This window comes from Phyllostomus hastatus, unplaced genomic scaffold (genome assembly GCF_019186645.2).
Source record: "Phyllostomus hastatus isolate PE091 unplaced genomic scaffold, TTU_PhHast_1.1 phas_contig_402, whole genome shotgun sequence".
Taxonomy (NCBI): Eukaryota; Metazoa; Chordata; class Mammalia; order Chiroptera; family Phyllostomidae; genus Phyllostomus; species Phyllostomus hastatus.
Genome location: NW_025333873.1, coordinates 8,290,507 through 8,308,025, shown reverse-complemented (window position 1 = coordinate 8,308,025; position 17,519 = coordinate 8,290,507).

Sequence of the window (17,519 nt, the reverse complement as noted above, 5' to 3'; positions counted from 1 at the left end):
TAGGGCTTTCTTTGGGGTTACAGGGAAGCAGAGTTGTAAATCGGTACAAGAGGGTGATCAAAAGGAATGTCTGCATGCAATTATTTTGTTGTGAGGCCAGCGCTCAGAGGCACCGGCTTTCAAGCTCGGACTCGGTCACGTGGTGTGCTCTTGCAGACCTACGTGCCCATGACTTTGGTCCCCGCGAAAGAGGGAAGACAAAGGCTCGGGGTTTTATCATTGTTGCTCCTTTGTTCCAGAATGAAGTCTCACTCCAGCAGCTCACAAAGGACCCGCTCCACCATCTCTCCTGGCTGGTCCTGAACCATTGCAAGAGGAAGTCTCGCTAATGACCTCTTGCCCCGGAAACTAGCAGTTAATGTAATTTGAGAACAGACATCCCTTGCTTAACATAAATTCACTTAACAAAACTCCAAATTGAATAAGGGGTAAGTGAGCAGAAATAACATATGTGTTGCGCATCTACTGAATTCAGACTACTCTGCTGGGCAATTTCACGTCCACGTTCAGGTTTCACTCAACGAGCCGTCACAATAACCCTACCACGGAGGTATCGTGGCCCCCCACAGGACAGCATAGAAGCGGAGGCTCAGAGTGGTTCCCTGCATTTCCCATGGCCACAGGTTAGTAAGTGGCATTGTTAAATCAAGTAAACCACCTTCTCTCAAAGGAACGACACAGAAAAATAAAATTCTGGGGAGCCCTGGCTGGCGTGGCTCAGTGGGTTGGAGAGTTGTCCCGTAACCAAAAGGTTGTGGGTTCGATTCCTGCTGCTTCTCTCCCTCAGCGATGTTTTCCTCTCTCCCGTCCTCTCCCTCTAAAAACAATGGAAACCTGTCCTCAGGCAAGGGTAAAAAAATTTCTGGGGAATGCAGGTGTTCCATGAGCCCATCTTGTGGCGGCCAGCTTGCTCGGGCTGTGGTAAGTTAGGCACGCACGGGGAAAGAAAAACCGGTCGGTCAGACGGCGTGGGAAGCATCCAGCCCTTGGCCAAGCCCGGCATTCCGCCTCCGCCCATGGGCCGTGTCTGGGAATGGCACTGTCAACACAGACGTGTGCTGGGGTGGCATTATTGCCATCCTAAGTCCCAAGGCCCTGGGCTGGGCCTCTGTCTACCGGTCCAGATTCGTTCATTCATAGCTTCCTTTCCCTTCCTCTCTGGGTGCCAGCCAAATGCAGTGTGGCTGTCCCTTGAGGGCACCGTGTTCCTTCCTGCCTTAGGCCCCTGGCGAGGAAGGGCCTCTGACTGCCCTTGTCCTGGCCCCGCCTTCGCCCCTTACTTGAGACTAGAGGGAAGCTCCCTCAGGCCAGGGGCTTTAGCCGGCCCCTGGTCTCCACAGTCTAGCCTGGAGCACAGTCAGCGCTCAATGACTACCGTATCATGCGGTGTATGATGCGCACTTTTCTCCCAAATTTTTTAGGGAAAATAAGGATGTGCGTTATCCATGGGTGTGATGATTACCTATGATGGGTAGAATAGTGGGTATGATAATCCCATGTCTAATGCACACAAAAACACGGGTGCACATTATACACGGTGACATACGGTACCTGCCGAGGGAAAGAATGAACAAAGAATAACGAATAACGTCTGGGACCTCAGCTCACACCTTATTTCCTCAGTGCAGTCTCCTCTGCATCACATGCCCCTTGTTAAACGCTCCAGTTCCTGGCCTCCCTGTTTCTTTATCGTGTACGTACGTTTGTGGGATTATTCGTCTGACATCCATCTGACTCTCCCAGGAGACCTCCGTGATGGCAAGGACTACACCTGCTCCGCTCACCACGGCGCCATCAGCAACAGCTGCTTTGTAGGTCTTCTGTAAACATGTGGTGGATGAATAAAAGGCCACGAGAATCTCAAGGAGGTCAAGTCTTTCTGAGTTATTTGTATAATAAAGCACTCATAGGAACTGAGACAAAACATGCTCAGGAATCGATAGAGGAAAAAAGCAGTAATCTGATTTTTAAATGGGCAAAGGAGATGAATAGACATTCTTCCAAAGAAAACATCCAAATGGCCAATAGGTACATGAAAATGCGTTCAACAGCACTAATTAGTAGGGGCGATCAACAGGGATCATCAGGATGGCTATTACTATTTAAAAAACAAAACAAAACAAGAAATGATGAAAGTCAGCAAGGATGTGGAGAAAAGAAACCCTGTACGCTATTGGTGAGAATATGAACTGGTATGGCCGTTATGGAAAATTGTATGAGATTCCCCCCCAAAAACTAAAACTGGAACTACTGTGTGATGCGGCAACCCTACTTCCGGGTGTGTATCCAAAGGAAATGAAGTCAGGATCTGGAAAAGATTATCCTCGCCCCTCCGTCCACGGCGGCACTGTTCGCCGTGGCCAGGCTACGGAATCAACCTGGGTGCCTGCTGACAGGTGAATCGGTAGAGAAAATGGGGTATCTAATAACAATAGAATATGCATGTTTACAGTGCCTAAGACATAGCTATAATGGAATATTCGTCTGACATCAAAAAGAGGCCATTTGCAGCACCGTGGATGAACCCGAAGGGCATTACGCTAAGTGCAACGCAACAAGCCAGCCGGAGAAGGACACGCGCTGGGTGGTGGAACACGTGGGGAATCTTATTAAAAAAAAAGTCAAACTCATTGAACGAGAGAACAGATTGGTGGGAGAAACGAAGCGATACATGGTCAAGAGAATAAACTTTCTTTTTTTTATATATTTTTTCCAACCAAGGAATTTAAAGGTCACTTCTTATACTCCTACTTTTTTTAAAAAAAGATTTTACCTATTTATTTTTAGAGGGGGAAGGGAGGGAGAAAGAGAGAGAGAGAGAGGAACATCGATGTGTGGTTGCTGGGGGCCATGGCCTGCAACCCAGGCATGTGCCCTGACTGGGAATCGAACCTGCGATACTTTGGTTCGCAGCCCGCGCTCAATCCACTGAGCTACGCCAGCCAGGGCAAGAGAATAAACTTTCAGTTGTAAAATGAATAAATTCTGGGACCTAACATAGTTAACAATACTGTATTGTATACTTGAAATTTGCTAAGAAAGTAAGTCTTCAGCATTCTCACCACCAAAAAAAAAAAAAGTGACTCTGAGGTGACAGATGTGTTAATTAACTTGATTGCGGTAATCATCTCACAATGTGTGTTTATACCAAATCATCACGTTGTACACTTTAAATATATACAATTGTATTTGTTAATTATACCCCAATAAAGCTGGGGGGGGCGGGAATCATGTCTAAATGGCCAATTATTCTTCTCCAGAAGAACACATTCCTGATTTCAGAAGGAAAATCAGTGGGAAAATGGGGTTCATGTAAAAGTCCATCACCGTGTAGCTGTCTTTTGAAGCAGCACATGAGTCCCACCAAGTTGGGGGACCTCCGTGAGATTAATTCAGCTTCCTGCTTTTGCATTCCCTGAAGCGCCCGGCGGCAGGCCGAAGACCTGGGCTGTGAAAGCCTGGAGGGACGTGTCAAGTCTCCTCAGCGGCCAAAGCCCTGTCGTGTTCCCGAGTTAGTGTGCGGGGTGTCCTGGCAGACCCTGGTGGGAGCCTCAGCCTCGTGGGGCAGCCGTACAGCCTGGGCACGTGGCGGCCAGCGGCTGGGCTGGGACAAGCCATCAGCTGACAAATTCCCCCACAGACCACCCAGCCCTTTCCTCTTGGCTGGCGAAAGGTGTGTCATCTGTGACCACATGGGGACTCCCCATGTCCTGGGTGTGCTGATGGGCTCGGGGGCCCTGGGCCTCGTGCGGCTCAGAGGGCTGCGCGGCTCCTGGGAATGCCCCACCCCGCTGCGGCCCAGAGCAGCGGACACGCACCGCGGGCCCAGAGCCCCCGGCATCCGGCCCAGCGAGGGGCTCCTGGGGCCAGATGTCTTATTTGTCACCTCTGTTTTGGTGCTGACTGGGGAGAGGGTGTCTTTGCACACAGGCAGGGTTCGCTTGTTTATTTTTAACCTGTCGTAGTAGACGAGGTGGGTCCTACTGTCAGCAAGAAAGACAGGGAGAAAATTCCCTCGCTCTTCTGTCTGTGTGCGAGGGGACTAAATATACACATGTGACATTTACCATGTGAGGCCTTTTTTATCTCACACCCCGGTGTTGTTCAGCACATTTGCAGTATTGTGCAGCCGTCGCCACTTCTGCATCCTTCCCACCATCCCAGCCAGTTAGCGAGCAGCTCCCCAGTCCGCCTCCCCCGGCCCCTGGCGGCCCCTGTCCCGCCGTCTGTCTCTGTGAAATCATCCGTCCGAAGCACCTCACGTAAGTGGAATCGCACGGTATTTGTCCTTTCGTGCCTGGCTTCCTTCATTTAGCAGAGTGTTCTCAAGGTGTATCCAGATTGTATCATGTGTCAAAACTTCATTCCTTTTTAAGGCTGACGAATATCTCATTATATGGAAACACTACAGTTTGTTTAACCCATTCATCCTTTGGTGGATAGTTGGGTTGTTTCAACCTTATGGCTATGGTGAATAATGCAGCTATGAACATCTTATTCATATATGCCTTTGAGAACTTACTTTCAATTCTTTTGGACATATACCCAGAAGAGGGAGGGATTCCTGGATCATACAGTGATTCTATTTTTTAAAAAAAATTTTTTTGGTTGAAGGTTAAGCAAAGTTATCCGCAGAATCTGAAAAGGAGAGGGATGTGGGAGATGTAAGGAGAGAAAAGACACAAAAGAATCATTTTAGAGAGAGGACATGCACTACTAGGGAAACATTTCAGCATGACCAGTTTGCATCGCACGATCGTTTGGGGTTTGTGGTCGGGAACCGGGGAGGAAAATTCCCTACAGGAGCGGTGTGTGTGTGTTTACACCCTTGGTATCTACCCTCCTCCGTGTACGACTTAGCAACTGGCTTCTGCTGCTTCCAGCGTGCTGCACGCACCGTGTTCCTCTGGTGACAGGCCGCCGGGTCCGGCCTGGTTTTCCGCCGTGGTGACAGAAGCTGCAGCCAGGACTCCACCTGCCGCCTTGGGCACAGGAGATGCTCCAGGGACGCGCCAAGAAGCAGAGTTTTGGGTCGCAAGGTACATGTGTTTTAAAGGTCAATAGATTCTCCAGTTGCTCTCTAAGTGACTCTACCGGTTTAAACTCTCTCCAACAGAATACGAGATGTTCATCTTTTCGGAGGTTTCTTGCCCATTTGGGTTTCTCTTATGAACTGTCCTCTTATAACCTTTGCCCCATTTTCTTTGTACAGTTTTGTGTTCCACATTGAAGTCTGTATTCCGTGTTCAGTTAACTTTTATAGACGGTGTGAGGTCCAGGTCAAAGGTTGCTGTCTTTTGCCTATAGAAGGTCCACATGTTCCGTCACCACTCACCTCAGAGGCCCTCCTGCCTCCCCTGGACCGCTCCTGCGCCTGCGCCGGGCACACCTGTGTGGGGCCCCTGCTGGGGCCTCCGTGCTGGCCCAGTCATTGATGTCTGTCGCCCTGCCGGCATCACACAGCCTTGCCTCCTGTCACAACCTGATGTCTGGGAACCTGGGGGGGCTCGTTTCCACTGACTTTTTCTTTTAGAAAATTATTTTAGCCAGTGTCTTTACATTTCCATATACACTTTAGAATAATCTGTCTATATCTACGAAACAGTATGTATTTCCCAAGCTTTCTCTATCACAGAACCATAACAATAATCTCCTGCGTTTTCTAATTCTTTGGTATTTTTTTAAAAATGTTTTGCTTTTTAAGTAATCCACAGTTTTGTGTTATGAATGGTGCAAGGTAGGGATCAAATCTGATTTTCGGTTTTGTGCCGTCATTTTTCCCATTTTTAATTGCGCGTTTTTCCTCTTACCTGAAATACTAACTTCACTGCACACTCAAGTTCCATGTATTTGAGGATCTGCTTCTGCGCTTGCTGTTCTGTCCCATTGGTCTTTCGGTTTATTCCTATGTTGCTGGGGATTTTAATTTTTTTCTTATTTGTTTACTTTTATTTGTACTAATGTTTATTTGTGCCAGCAGCACTTTTTTTCCCATTTTTTCCTATACCTTTAAAATATGTTCTGCTATCTGGCAGGATATAAGTTCCCCTTCACTGTTCTTCTTCTTCAAAAATAGTCTTTTCTTGTGCATGTTTATGTGACTATTAATAATTACCTTGGCAATTTTAATTAGAAATCCCAGCAAGATGGTCATTGGGATTGTACTGAATTTATAAATAATTTCCGCAATGGATATCTTCTTAACATTGAGACTTCCCAGTATATCTCCCCCTTTATTTGGGTCTTTTTGTGTGTGTTTGTTTTTATGTTGCAGGGTTCTCGTCATGTAAGTTTCTCACGTTCTTTTTAGGACTCATCTTAAATATTTCATGAGTCTTAATTGTGTTGTGAAGAGGATTTTTTAAAAAGATTTTATTTATTTATTTTAAGAGAAAGGGCAAGAGAGGGAGGAAGAGGGAGCGGAGCATCGATGTGGGAGAGAAACATCCACTGGCTGCCTCTCCCCCGGCCGCAGCTGGGGACCTGACCCGCAGCCCTGGTGTGTGCTTTGACCAGGAATGGAACCGGTGACCTTTAGGTTTGCAGGACAACACCCAACTCCCTGAGCGACATACACCGTTCAGGGTGTGAGGAGGACATATTTTCACAAATATTTTCAAATTGGTCACTATCATACAGGAGCAAAGCCTTTTCACATGGGTGTTCCCATAATCCCAAGGGCCTTTCCATGTAAGAAGGAACTGGAGCTCAGAGAAGGAAGCCGGGGCTGAATGCGAGTCCTCGGCCCCCCTCCTCAAGGCGCCGGACACTTCCCAGAAAGCTCTGGAATGGGGTGCAGGGGTGTGCAGCAGGGCTGTGGGGCTCTCCTGCTTAGTGGCTGAGCAGGGACCTAGCAGACAGCTCTTGGCTTTGTTCGCCTTGACCTCCCCCTCAGGGAGGCCCCAAGAAGACTTACCTGGAGCACGCAACCTCTCCACCGCCCACCCCATGCTCCCTATTGCTCAGCAGCACGTGTCCCAGAAGCCGGTCCACTCCTACCTGACTCTGTGACCAAGTCCTGCCACCATACGTGGGTCTGAGGGTCCGGCCTGAGAAATGAAGGCTGAAGGGTCATGACACCATGGGATTGGTAATGGGAGGGAGGTCACTGACCAGCCCCTGAGCATAAGGTGAGCCGTGGACTGGGTGGAGCCTGATGGGCAGGGTCAGAACCCAGTGCCTGGCGTGGGCCGCAGAGGGGCCCGGGAATGGAGGAGAGCAGAGCCTCAGGCACCAGGGCGCAGGACGACACCCTGCAGTGGGAGGCAGGCCCGCAGCAGGAACTGAGGGCCCGGCCGGCAGCTTGGGAAGTAGCCACCATGTGAGGTGGGGTGTGGGGTGGGGTGGCCTTGGAGCCTGGGAAGCAGGGATGTGCATCAGGAGTGGCTGGGGGAGCATCCTGCTATGTGCGCCTTGGCTTCCCTGCTTCCTTGTTTGTCTCGCCCAGGATCCATCGTGGCGGCGCACACGCTCCCGCTGTCCCTGGAATGAGGGCAAGCTGGGACAGAGCTTGGGGGCCCTAGGGTGCCTGTCACCTGGGCTGCCTACCCGCCACAAGGGAGTTGGGCCGAAGCTGATCAGGGAAGGTGGAAGCTCCTGCCCAGGAGGAGCCCTGCCTCGCCCCCGTCCCAGGGATGGGCTCTGCTGTCCCCTGCTTCCCCGTCTCGCAGGGGCTCTGCTGTGGGAGGGGCCCCGAGGGGCTGGGCGGGAGTGCTGCTGGGGCAGCACGGTGCAGACGGAAAGGATCTTATGGACACCCAGGAGTCTGCTCTGTGACTTTAAAGGCTTGCCACAGGGACCTGAGCCTGTAAACACTCCGATGAAGAGGTTTTATGAGTGTTGGGGCTGCACCGCCCCTCTCTTGCCCCCCACACCCGTCTCCCTGTCTATACCGAGCCAGGCCAGGGAACCTGCCCCGTCCATAGAAGGGTTTGAGCCTGGCCCACGTACTCCTGAAGCACGGGGGACTCTGGATGTGTCCCTCTTCCTTTCCACCACCCTCTCCGGCCAGGCTGAGCAGGACTCACACACACACACACATACATACAGTGTCAACTCCAGCAAAGCATACCTCATCACTTCCACTTGCTGACCCAGCTTCTGGGGGAGGCAGGTGGAGCTCCGAACCAAGAGTTCCAAGCAATCACCCCCATCTCTGGGATGACAGAGCAGCTCATTGGTCACTCGTGGAAACACAGCCAGCAGCGCCAGGCTGGAAGACATTACGGTAAGTACGCAGGGCTGGGTGCCTGATCCCCACCCCTTGCCTGCAGCACCTCTGTCCCTGCAGACCCCACTTCAACTTCCCAGGCCTCCAGCCACACTGTGGGGCAGCTGGGTTCCAAGGGCTCCCCTCCGGGCAGCAGGAGAATACCACAGTCTCCGGGGAGAAAGGCCTCGAAACTCCGTGGGTGCTCCTGTCTGGAAAATGGTGGCTGTGATTCACTCCACGCCGAGAAGAAAGAGGTTCGTGAGCCCAGCGTGTCTTCTGTGTGTCCCATGGCGTTGTTCAGCCTCATGACTCACACCACCGACCGGGGTGACACAGCCAGTGTCTAGTGCTTACTCAGACACCTCTTACCCTCTCGGCGTCTGGCCCGGATAGATGGAAGCCCCTCTGTGGAGGCACACCCTCTTCCTGTGGGGCTCCAGGGGATACAGTAAGTGCATAATGGTAGCTGCCTGCTCCGGCCAGAGCTTCTCCAGCACATCCCGTTCTGACGGGGTGCATGTGTGAGGGGGAGGGTGCACACGTGCACAGACGCGCCCACACCCACAACCCCCGTGGAGCCCCCACCTCTGCTCCGAATGGTTGTGCCATCACTGCGCACCTTGCTGTCCGTCGTCAGGCACCTGCAGAGAGCCCCCCGAGGCCGACCCACACTGCCCCCCGCCTCAGTGCAGTGCCCGCCACCCATGCCGAGCCCCGGGCGGGGTGGTCCTGCCAAGGTGCCTCCTCTCTGTTCCTCCGCCCACCCTGGTTCCCGGGGGCCCTCATGGGACCCTCCCCCGCGGGTCACTCGGGCTTCTGGCTTCTGGCCCCGTCCTCCTCTGGCCACTCGGACCCTTCGCTCCCGTCCCCCTGGCAGGATGCTGGCTGACCCTTGGTCCCTCGACCACCGGCTTGTGTTGTCAGCTGTTCTGCTTTACCTGGTCCCTACATGTGCCCAGAGGGAGGGGGTCGGACTTCGGGCCCCACAGATATGGGTCCCCTAGACCAGTGGTCCGCTCGCGTCGCCGTGACGGGCCCCCTGGCAGCGCAGATCTGCTGTGGGGCCCGCTCAGCGTCTCCGTCTCTCTGCCCCTGAGTTCAGTGCTGCGTGCGCTGCCTGGGCACCGGTCTGCGCCCTGGAAACGGGTGCTGAGCAGGCCCCAGCAAGGGGGATGTGGGCAATGTGGAGACAAAGGAAATAACCAAGGGCTCAACACGGGGACACCAGCAGCCTGCCCAGCTCGTCTTGCCTGGCCTTCGGGGTCTTAGCACGAGTCGTGTGTCCCAACGGAAGGGGTATGCCCCGGAAGATTTGTCCCCAGCCCTTCAGAGGAAGGTGGGCACGGGAGCCCTGTGGCTGTGACCAGCATTATCTGACCGAGACAGACCCTTCCCAGCCTCTGACTCTCCCCCCACACCCAAGCCTCCTCCTCCTCCTCCTCCTCCTGGAGGCGCTGCAGACATTCCAGGTGCTAGCTAGCCAGAGAGCCCCCTCAGAGCGACCCCCCGAGACACCCCCAACTCCCGCCATCATGTCCATGCCCTTGGGGCCTGGCGCTCACCGCTTTGGGGCGCAGCCCTGTGCAGAAGGCCCTGGGCAGCCAGGAACGCCCCCTCCTCATTCTCTCATTTCCATGCCCACTGAGAGGCCGAGGAGCCAACACCGGGGTCAGTCAACCAACCTGTACTCGGCTGCAGCAGCAGCTTCGGATCCCACCCCGTTTCCACAAAGATGTGGCCCCTGTCTCAGGGGCACGTGACTTCAGGGCCCTTTCGGCGTGGACGTGGACACGTGGCTGTGGACACTGAGGCATGGCCGTGACACACAGCACAAGGCTCAGCTGCCTTTACATCAGGGTAGCTCCACGATATCAGGGGCCAAGGCCCCTTCTCACAGCGGGGCTGGAGGGCAGAAGCAGGAGAGGTGTGGGTGTCAGAGATAAGACCTCCACAGTGGGGCCTGACCCAGCTGCCGGGTACTTCTCCAGCAGCCCAGCCCTGGGCCTGACAGGCGGCTTTTATGCTGATAGTTAATGTTTTATAGATGGTTCTCCTGCAGCAAGTTAAATGGCATCTGCTCGGGCAGACATCCAGGCCCAGGGCAGGCGGGGGGCGGGGGGGTGGCGCACCGGCTGGGAGGCTCTGGCGGGCAGGCCTTCCTGCTGTAAAGCTCTGTGTCTGATAGGAAATGCAGGCAGTGGGGGGGGGGGGTGCAGCCTGGGTTCCTTCCTTTACGGTCCAAGAGCTTCTGGCGACTCGACCTCTTGTTCGGCAGCATCTTCACGTGGATTCTGAGTTCTGGGCCTGAGCAAACCCCCTTCTGGGAAAACAGCAGTCGGAGCTGATATCAGACTGTGACTTCCACAGCCAGCGGGGCAGGAAGATGGAGAATGTCACCACCAGCTGCGACAGGGCAGGGGGGTGGAGGGGGCTGGCCTGGCAGGTGGCAACGGTCCCGGGAGTGGACAGGGAGTAATTGGGGAGCCCACCCATGAGACCCACATGCCACAGGACTGACTGGCAATGCTGGGTGGGTTACTGCCCGAGGACTGGTCATGGACTACAGGGCACAAAGCAGGACAGACACCTCCAAGCAGGGCCTGAGGCGAGAAGGCTGCCTCTCCCTGTCTCCTGCCCCTGTGCGGAGGGTGGGAGAGGCCCCCGCGCTGGTGCCTCCCCTCAAGCTCTGGCGGGCCCCTTCGCCTCGTGGCCACCTTCTGCCGTGGCCCTGGGCTCCTTGATGAGATGCTCAGAAGCCTTCCGCACACATCTGTCAGATAGCTAACTCACGCTGGTGTGTGTGTGAAGGTCTGCCGTTACAAAATCAGTGTGATGCTGTTCCTTCCCTGGGGGGCTTCCCAGTTTCAAGGGAGTAGGAGTCGCAAATAGACGAGATAATTGTGCAAGGATAACAGGGTGCGTAGCCCACCCTTGCAGGCACAGAGGGGCTCCCCCAGTGCTAGGGTGAGGGCACGGGGCACAGATGCAGGAGGGCAGACCGTGCATCTGTCAGGGACCACCGCCGCCCGGCCCAGCCGCGGCCCACTGCTCCCACGCCCGGGTGCCCGCCCCACCCATTCCCGGGAGCCTGCGGTGGCCGACAGCCAACAGGAAGCGGAGCACCCTCACTCTCAGTGCTTCCCCCACAGACCTCATTTCTGTGTGAGGACACACCCCCTCTCCAAAGAACCAGCCGGTTGGCTGGGTGGGGCGACCAATCCTTTGCACCTCCAGATAACCCAGAGCAACTTAGCTCAACAGAGCACCTGTCGGGGAGTAGCTGGGTCACCCTGTCATGTGACCACCCGTCGCTCACCTGGGCCCACTTTTCAGGTCACACGTATTCTGTTTTATGGAGCGCCTACCACGTAGGAGGGGTCATGCTAGGTGAGGCTCACACCTCCCTGGAAGGCAGGCAGGGCGTCTGTCGGGTTATTACCCAGTGCCCCATAACTAACTGCCCCAAAACTTAGTGGCTTAAAACGGCAGCCACATTTATTTTGCTTTGTTAATGGGCAAAGGGGGTCGGCCTCAGCTGGGGCAGCTCAAAGATGCAGTGCAAAAGCCACCTGAAGACACTCCCTCCCGTGCCCAACACCTGGCTGGGATGGCCCAGTGGCTGGGGACAGGGACAGCTGGGCCCCTTGCGCACCTGTCTCTGTCTCCCTGTAGTCACACCTGCTGTCTCTCTCTCCAGCACCCCAGCGTCTGGGTGGCCAGACACCTGGCCACAGAGCTCCCGGGTAAGCAAGAGTCAGGTGGATGCTGTGTGCCCTTTTCTCACCTGGACTCTGGGGTCACACAGCATCGCTCCTGCCTCTCTTAATGAAGACCGTCTCATCAAAAGCTGGCCCAGATGAAGGAGGACAGGTTCTGCCTTTTGCTGGGAAGTGGGTCGAAGAAGGTGTGGACACGAGTTATAAACTCACCACAGAAGACAAGGGTTCTGGTCCCGCTGGAGCGGGGCCCAGAGTAAAGCGGCTTGCCCGGCTCATGCAGAGAGTCAGAACCAGGTGAGAACGCTGGGCCACGTCTCCTGGCCCCGAGCCCAGGCCCTCCTTCAATCTACCACCTGGGCCCGGCGACAAAGAGCTCAGAGTCCCTTGGAGCATCTGATAAAATCTATGGACAGTTTTCCCAGGGAAAAAAAAATGCATACATAAAAATTCGTGCCTGTAAACGCGCGGGGGCACTTCCTGTTTCTGGCCCGGTACGTAAGATGCTACAAGTCACTACTTCATCCGAGCAGGGAAAAGCTGGACAAACTGAAAAATCAGCTCTTCTTAGATTGCTCTGAGAGAGGAGGTCACGAGCAAACCACTGCTCCCCCGCCCCCCATTAGAGAGAGAAAGCAACGGGTGAATGCAGAGAATCTCAGCTTGCCGGAGCAGAAACCCACCGGCACAGACCTCCGTGGGAACCAGGGCTGGGCTGGGAAACCTGAACTGTCATTGACGGACTGCTGGAGGCTCCATGAGAACAAGGCTGAGGGAGAAAAACTAAGGGGGGACCCCATCCCCAGGGGTTCCCACACCCTGTGAGTTTTCGCTCTAAGAGCTCACCAGGTTCCCCAGCGTAAATAGCAGAGTAGAGCCCCTTTGTGCTTCTGGCAGGGGGAGGGGGAAAGGAACCATTTGTAAATGCCTAGAGCCCTCTGTTCGTCTTAACTAGTTGAGGAGTCTTCAGGAGAGGCTAGTTAACCGGAGCCTCACTGACCTGGGAGGCTGGCAATGGCCAGCTCCCGCCCACGCTAGCCATCCTGTCCCACCCGAAGGGGGAAACCACCGAGAAGCATGTGTCAAGTTCAAGGTCCACAGACACAGACTCAGGGAAAGACGGAGACCTAATCACAGAGCTGGGACACTTTCCTTTCCCTCAGATCTGACCGTCTAGTCACCAAGGGCCTCGTTACCGCGGCTCCTTTCGTCTGTGCAACAGCATGTCTGCCGACCAAGAAAAATGACAAGGCCCACTGCAAGGCAGAAACACAGTTTGAAGAGGAAGAGCAAGGGTTAGAGCCAGGCTCTCATGTAGTTGGGCTGCTGCCGTTGTCGGCCTGAAAAGTGAAAGCAACTGGGATTGAGGCGCCCAGGGCTCTGTCGGACGAAGCAGGCAGCATGCGACAACGGATGGACGGCGTGAGCAGAGAGAGGAGAACTCCGCGGGAAGAGAAACGCTGACGGAAATGAGGAATGCCTTTGATGGCCACGTTAGAAGACTGGAAGGGGCGGAGGGAAGAATCTCTGAGCTTGCGGACACCCCGGTGCATTTGTGAAGTCGCAGAACAATGTCACCAAACGCATAAGGCCGGGCTGATCAAACCCGACCTCCAGCCGCACCCAGCACAGCCGCCACACCCAGGGCAGCAGGAGCGCAGCCAGGAGCGGGTTCCCGTCCCCACACCTGCCTGGCAGCCTGGAGGCCTCTCTCGGGCCCGAGTCAGGGTCTGGGGAAGGCTTTGCACGTGGACACGTCTGTGTGGGGCTCCGTCAGCCAGGACTCCGCCCCATAGACACCACCTGGAGGAAAATACAAAGTTCCCCTCCTGCTCCTGATGTGGGCAGACTCCAGGGCCCCGGGAGGGGAGACCCAGAGCCCGGACGCCCTTCCCCACTGCCACCAGCCTTCTTCCGCCCTGGAGCAGCGGGGCCAGGGCCCCAGGGCAGCCACACAGCAGACAAACAGGCCTCTCAGGGGAGGGTCGGGTTCTGCATGGTGCACAGGAGGGGTGGCACGGTGGGTCCCTGCCCTCCTTTCCTTCTGCTCGCACCTAAGAGAGAAACACACGCGCCAGACCCTGCAGACCGTGGAGGGTGCGATCGCATCCGGTCCCTGCCCGTCCCCTGCCCGGCTAGGTTTTGAAGCTGTGTAGAGAGTGGTTATAAACATAACTGAAAATAGCTCTGTTTCACTTCATTATTTTGCAATCAAGAGCTTTATGAAGGCCCCCAAACATTAGCTGCTTATTTGCCTTAAGGCCCAGCTGACAAAATAGACAGAGACTGGAAGGAGAAAGGACCTTGGTGTGGGCTCAGTCCAGCGGGGCCTGAGGGAAGGCCACCCTGGGCTGGTGCCTCAGGTGTTTTGTCGCTTTGGAAGGCAAGAAGTAGAAGGAGCAGGTGACAAGGGTGTCAGCAGGTGTGGCTCATTCTTGAACACACTTGTAATACAGTGGGGGTGGGGGAGTAAGCCTGCGTTGCACGGAAGTCCTGCAGTGGCGTGGCACCGGTGGCATGGGGTGGCAAGCGGCCATGCTCATGTGGCCTTCTGTGCACCCAGAGTGTGGCAGGGGCCGAGGGCTTCCGTCTCACTGGGGACACTGGCTGAAGCTGGGAAGGGCGGGGTACTAGGGTCTCCCGTTCCGCTGGGGAAGTCACTGAAGGACCAGGAGTGCTGAGACACACAGATGGACACCCAGATGGAAGTCAGGTCACTCCCAGAGAAGGGACTGCCTGCTCTGGGGACATGGAAATGCTCCGGTCTGAGTGCAGTCGTCGTAAGGGTCCTGCAGGAACATTACAGGACTCTACCAGGACGCCTTGCGGGCTTCTCTGGGGTTGCTTATGGGGGCATTACTGCCAGGCTGAGGTGCTGGGTCACACTGGCCTTCTTCTGAGGGCAGAAAATGTCCCCACAGACTGGCATAGACAGCCTGTGAAGTGTGACTTTGTTCCCAGTGTGAGAGATGGCAAGAGTTTGTCCTCAGACCCGACAGCTGGCCCAAGGAGGTCAGGTGGGCAGAAGGGGAGCCGGCCTTGGCCTGGACTGAAGGGCTGTCAAAGTGCCCAGCAGGGGGCATCTGCCCATGGAAGACAGACCAGGGGCCTGGGAGGGCTCTGCAGCCCTGGGAGGGCAACAGTGGTCTCCCTGTCAGGCCGAGTGTGGCCTGGGCTGGCCTGGGAGCCCTGGGAGCATGTTCAAGAGCTGGGAGCCCACCTGTGCACCTGCATTCAGTATGTTCGTGTCCCTGGGGTTCTCCCTCGGGGCTCAGTGAGAGCCTGGGCACCTCAGCCTAACACTGCTCGCATGGAGAGCCAGAGGAAAGCTGACCACACCTTCCTCAGGACACCAGGAGTGGCCGCCAGGACACCAGGGCACTGCTGCCAGGCAGCCACACATCTCGCCGCCTCGCCAGGAGCGGCAGCACCAGGCCTCCGCCTCCTTCCTGCTTTCTAGAATGAATTTCTTTGGCTGAATGGAATTCACCAAATCCCCCCCACCCAGCTCTAGCTGCAAGGGAGCTTGTTAATGAGGTCTTACCTTTCTCCCCTCGAATAAGTGGGAAGCACATTAGGAAGTGGAAATGGATGCTCACAGTCTATCAGACTGTCGGCACATCTGACACGTAAGTCTGCATTTTACCGCCAGTGACACTGGGGCTTTGGGCGGAGGAGCATGTGAAACAGAGTCTCCTGCCAGCACCCGACAGAGGCAGGACTTAAAGCAGCGGGGTGCCGGCAAGGGTTTGCACACCAGGTCTCCGCATGCAGTTCTTCCGTCTTGCTCGGGCAAAGACATAGGGGCCTGTCCATACCACCTTTCCAGCTAAACACATCTTTAAACCACTGCTTACTTCACCAGCGACCGATTTTCCAGAACACCTCTTATGCTAATTGATGAATTTTGGGGAGTAGATCTAGACAACTACGTTGGAAGCCCTTGGAAGCCACTCCTAGAATGTGAATTCTTTTGTGTTAACTAATCACCCCAGAGCACAAATGACGATGAACGTGCACACAGACACATTCTGGGAGCCAGGCAGAATTATCCAGTAAACCTGGCCACCTGACACCCAGGGATGAGCGCTCTGGGTGTGCTCCCGTTGGGTTCTGGGTCCCCCTCTGGGCCCCAGCTCCCCCCCAGCTCTGAGAGAAGGCTCTGTCTCCTGGCCCAGCCAGAACGCGGGCTGGCCCTGATGGCAGAACAGAGGCTTATCTTGGGAGCAATAAACTTCCATGTCAGTGCTCACTGGCACACCTAGGGACAAAGAAGGGGATGCCCCCAAAGCTTAGAGCAGAGGGCCAAGGGATGGATCTTGTGCCCACTTGTTAGCAAGAGTAAGCCGTTGTGGCAGCGTCTGATCTGAAATTTGCTTTCATTGTCACTGACCTCCCTGTAGCAAGGGTGTCACCTGAAGACTCACAGCCGCCACCTCATCCTGGGGGACACCAGTGTTTACCTAACAACCTGATCATCATTTAAACAGCTGGGCTGGCTGAGACCAGGAGGACGATGCTGGTGGTGTGTGAGGAGACGACACTAGAGAGCTTAGACTTTTTTTGTTTCCTCCAGGGTCGCCCCGGTGTCGTCCTCGTCCCTCCCCAGCCCCAGCACCATGTGTCGTGCCTCATCCCACCCTGCCATGGTCTCACGCGTGTCTCCTGACACAGTATCTATGACCCTGCAGGAGAGCCGCATGGTATGGGCTGGCCTCTGGGGCTGGCCCTCGTCCTAGTGGCCGAGACTGGCCTCCAGCTTCTTCCCCTCAGCCTCCAGCAGCAGCCAGGCGGGAACAGGCTGCCTCTGTGTCCTAGAAAGCCAGGGGCCCTGGCTGCTCGGTGCCACACATCCTGCCAGAGCTGGGCTCCCTATCAGAGGCCGTGGCCATGCACTTAGGGGCAGGGGGACGGCCAGTGGGCAGCAAGAATGTCCGGGAGGGTCTGCAAAAGAAGCCCGATTTTCAGCCATCGACCACTCAGGGGAAGAGAGCTTACCAGAGCATGTCCTGAGGGCCTGTTTGGCTGGGGAGAGGTGAAGGGGGGAACACTGTGCTTTGGTGGGGGGAGGTGAGCATTGCAGAGGAAGAATGCCAGTACCCCAAGGGGGACCCAGAGTTTCTGGGTGATGAACCCCACTAACTGCATCTCTCTGAGGAGGAGTACTGCTGCCTTGGTTGGTCCTCCACACGGTACACGAGCGCTCACACAGGCATGCACACACAAAGGTCCCTGGGCTGCCTTAGCTGGCCTCAGGGCTCTTTCTTTCGCACGATCTCAGGTTCCATGTCTGATGAGGATGACGTGGGCTCATCCCAGGGTGTGCTGACCCCCATGGGGTCCCCAAAATGCTCCCACCACCCCAGGGGCAATCTATACGCCTCCCAGAACTCTCCCACAAGGTGCACCCCCAAAGGAGACGAAGGCTCTGCAGAGCATGGAGACCCTCCCTGGAGGCACGGGCTCCTCCGCCAGGTTACTCCAAGGCGTCGGGCCACAGTCTTGCTCTGGCTGTCTTTGCTTCCACCTCAGCCAGTCACTGCACCACAGCAGGTTTGGGGTAGGAGGGAAAAGGGGTCCCGGGCCTCTGG